This window comes from Hibiscus syriacus, unplaced genomic scaffold, assembly GCF_006381635.1.
Source record: "Hibiscus syriacus cultivar Baekdansim isolate YM2019G1 unplaced genomic scaffold, ASM638163v2 tig00110432_pilon, whole genome shotgun sequence".
Taxonomy (NCBI): domain Eukaryota; kingdom Viridiplantae; phylum Streptophyta; class Magnoliopsida; order Malvales; family Malvaceae; genus Hibiscus; species Hibiscus syriacus.
In genome coordinates this window covers 864356-869021 of record NW_024062735.1, presented here as the reverse complement: position 1 = coordinate 869021, position 4666 = coordinate 864356, and the positions used below count along the sequence as shown (strand labels likewise).

The 4666-nt window shown below is 32.7% G+C and overlaps 1 pseudogene; it reads right to left on the bottom strand.

The window, feature by feature from the left end:
* Positions 1-3222: 3222 nt before the first annotated feature.
* Positions 3223-4666, bottom strand: LOC120125520 (annotated as a pseudogene).

Here is a 4666-nt window from a genome sequence, read left to right as displayed (position 1 = left end):
GACAAGGTACAATAGAACTCGGGCCTTCAGCTCATCCCCCAAGTAAGATCCACTTTTGATATCCTCTTCAACTTCAGTATATGTCACCTTATGATTCAAACTATTTGGAGGCAAGTGCTTTCCAGGTCTTACTCCTACAGACTTCTATAACACTTTTGCCTTTGTACCCCCAATACGGCTGCAGCAGTCGATACCCCCAGAGGGAATGAATAATCACCATACTTAGCCATACATTGACTGACGTCAAATTGTGCCATCAAGGATCGACACAATTCCCTCCGAATAGGTCGATCCCTTACTCCGTCAACGATCCAAAACCTATTTCTCCCAGCACATTCAACTGACCCTTCTCCTTAAGGTGTTTAATTAATAAATTCACCCTTTTAATGCTGCATCTTGTCGAAACTTCCTACATTTTTTAACAATATATAATGTTATAGTTTATATATTTTGTATCAACGTATTTACAAGTTTAATGAATACCTTATTTTCATGTGCTTTCCTCCGTTCTTTGTATTCTTTACTATCATTCCTTGACTGTGTGATGTAAGGTTCCTTTTCAGCATCACTCATTGAATTCCATTTGGACCTCACATCTTTTTTCACCTAATATTAACATAAACGTTTTCTTAATCAATACATTAACACTAAATACTAATACTCCAATGTCAATTTCATTTTACATACCGAACCGCTCTGTGTGCCATCTCCCTTCATCCTTTGCATTCGGCCATACTGTTAACATTTAAAATTGTAATCAATTTAAAGTTATCGATACTTTAATCCAATTACCATTTCAACAATAATAACAAAAGACATTGATACTTACTAGAAGTACTATATCCACCCTTTGGTTGCTTTCGAGTCTCGGCCTCAATTTCAAAGTCATCTGCTCCACCAACAATTTTCCAACCCATTGACTCCATTTTTCCTTCATATATCAGTTTACGCAAATCAAATTATTTTGTTACATACACTTTTCAATATACAATATAGATAACTACTCTTGTGGTAAACGGTTTTCTTCAAAAGAATTTGAATGGCCACACCAAAATGTGTCGCACATTTATACACCTATAATATCTTTCTATATAATCATTAATAATTTTAATAAAAGTATCGATTTATCGTTTTCCTTGAATATCTATTTCTACCTGCAATCGGTCCCAAATGCTTCCTTACTCCAAAACCCCAAACACATAAAAAACCCTATCGCGATTACTGTAATAATAAAAAATTAGGGTTTCGACAACATACTTTTCGATTCGACTGCAGCAACAAACAAACAAACTTCGCTTTAGAAACGCCTTCTGAAATGCAGCAACAATTACTCTTCGATTTCAAAACTCGTCCGTTCTCTATTTTCAGAGGATATTTAGCTTATATTTTCATCGGATATTATTTATATTAATCGATACAAATACAAAAGTGTCGATACTTTTATGTCAGGTGTCGATACTTTCGAAAGGATAATTACCTATTTCTTTGAAAGTGTCGATAATTTATTACACGTACTTACGAAAGTATCGACACTTTCAATATATCCGGTATCATTTTACCGTTTTTATCATTTTGATACCGGTTTTATCATATTTTTACCTGTTATATCGTTGTGGATCGATATTTTTTTTTAAAGTATCGACACATTATAGCGCTATAACTGCTTCTCTTTTAAATTCACAAAGTGTCGCTTATATAACGTATCGACACTTTTAATTTTACCGGTTTTATCATTTTGTTACCGGTTTTATCATAATTTTACCTGGTATATCGTTTTGGATCGATATATTTCTTAAAAGTATCGACACTTTTTAGGATTTAAAACTGCTTTTAAAGTTATGTAATTTATGTTTCAATTTATTTATAGTGTTTTATGTTTTCCACCTACAATATTAATTTAATAATTTAATTTACACAAAATTTTATTTGATTGTTTTGATATTTTATAAAATATTATTTAGAATTTAAATTTAACAATATTAACCAAATATAATAATAAATATGTTTTCAACAGTGAAATAAGTATGGACACTTTTATAAAAATGATATATACTTTTTTGAAAGTTATGTAATTTATGTTTCAATTTTTTTAATAGTGTTTCATGTTTTCCACCTACAATATTAATTTAATAATTTCATTTACACAAAAAATTATTTGATTGTTTTGATATTTTATAAAATATATTTAGATTTTAAATTTAACAATATTAACTAAAGATATAATAATATATTTTCACAGTGAAATAAGTATGGACACTTTATAAAAAGGATAGATAATTTACAATATAACAGGTAAAAATATGACAAAACCAGATTCATTATGACAAAACCGGTAAAATTTACTTGATATGTTAAAAGTATGGACACTTTTATAAAAAGGATAGATACTTACCGATAACCAAAGTTTACCGGTTACCAAATTTTTTAATAGTTTTTCATATTTTCTACCTAAAACATTATTAGTTGTCAACATAATAGGTACCGCTAAACCGAATTTATTAAATACATTTTAATGTATCCGGTAATGCTGTATATTAGCCGTATATTAACCCGCCTTTCCTGAGACATTCCCTAATAGGTCAGAGGCGGCTATCCCATAGAATTTTAAAAGTTAGCATTTAATATTTTAAAATTTTAATTTATTCATCCAAAATTTTAAGAAATTTACTTAAAAGTTAATATTTTTAATATTTTTAAGTTCTTATTAAGAAAATTTTGGTTATACCCTGATTTTACAAAAAAATATATATTAGGCTTTAATTTTTTTAAAAATTATAATTTGAGTCTTTAATTTTAAAAAAAAATAAGTAGACCCCCAAGTTACTTTTTTAAGATCTATCACTGTAAGCTAGCAGTCAAAAAATATTAATTGAATGATTATTAGATTTTAGTAGCATATATAGTTACTGTTATAACAAAAACAAATTTTAAAATAATGGTAAGTTTTATATTTATTTATATTTTAAAAAGTTAAATATAATTATTCAATAATTTTTTCTATTAACTATATATTCAATAATAATTCATAAATTATTAAATGAATAATAACTGAGGTTAGACTGAATTTTGCAATATTCGAAAATATTGATACATTGAAAAATGATATTTTGGATGATCTTAAAAAAGTGTGTAGCCAACTTTTTTTTTTATCTTTTACCAGTGAAGAAACCAAGCTACCGTGCTTTATTTATTACACGAAGGCACACTGCCTTTGCAATATCTTGTAAAGAAGATAAAACATTCAAGAAGGGGGCTTCAAAGTGTTCCCAATATCAATCACAAATCGGTATTTGACATCAGATTTGAGAATACGCTCCACGGCAGTGTTCACATAATCCATCGCTACAACTTCAATATCTGCTCTTACGTTATGTTTAGCCGCGAAATCCATCATCTCTTGTGTCTCCTTCATTCCCCCAATCATGCTTCCTCCTATTATCTTCCTCCCTGCACCCGATCATGACTCAATATTTATGATATATTTACACGGAGAACTTGATATCGATTCCGTTCCAATCTTAAGATCAGAAACATATTAACGATAGATTCTTTTACCTATGATCAAACCAGAGGCAGGAACCTCAAACGGATGCTCTGGTAAACCAACCAGAGCAATTTTCCCGTCAGTCTTCAACAGTTGAAACAATGGCTTCATTGGGTGTTGAGCTGATACTGTATCGATGATTCCATCCATTGGGCTGAAGGCAGCCTATGCACCAAAAGAGGGATTTAGAAACTCATTTATATATAGATATAAAGAGTAAATGTTTTCAAAACCAACCTTAAGCTGATCTTGGTCTCGGCTAACCAAAATGATCAGCACCAAGAGTTTTTCAATGCCTCGTCCTTCTTATTAGGAGAAGTGCTAATCACTGTAACTTGAGCCCCATAGCCTTGCCAAATTTAACTGCCACATGACCAAGTCCACCGAGTCCAACCACACCGACATGCATACCAGGCTTATCGAGTCCATAATGTTTCATCGGACTATACACTGTAATCCCAGCGCAGAGCAATGGGGCAGCCGCATCGAGAGGCAGGCTATCAGGTTGCGTACGATGAAGTGTTCCTCAGCAACCATACAGTCAGAGTAGCCTCCGTATGTAATTGTTCCATCATAGTGTTTAACCGAATAAGTGAGTACCATTTTGGGACAGAAGTTCTCGAGATCGACTTTGCAGTAATCGCAGGAACGGCAGGAATCGACCATGCACCCGACGCCGACTCGGTCTCCGACTTTGAACTTCTGAACCTTCCCACCTCAGTCACTTCACCAACGATCTCATGCCTGCTTTACAACACCAAGGATTGTTCAAATCTAATCTATATAATGTGGAATATGTAAGATGATGCGTACCCGGGGACAAGAGGGTAAATAGAATCGCCCCATTCATTCTTGACCATATGAATATCACTATGGCACATCCCACAGTAAAGTACTTTGAAAGCCACATCTTTGTCCCCTGTTGCCCTGCAAATGCAAACCCACAAACTCTTTGTTTGAAAGGATGATCAACAATCAATATCATTCTTTTAAAAACATTGGAAACCTTCTGGAAAACTTGAAAGGAGAAAGAACACCGGAACAGTCTCTGGCTGCCCATCCGAAAGCCTTCTTGGGGTGCTCTTCTTCTGGCGACTTAGCCATTGTTGATGCTTTGAATCC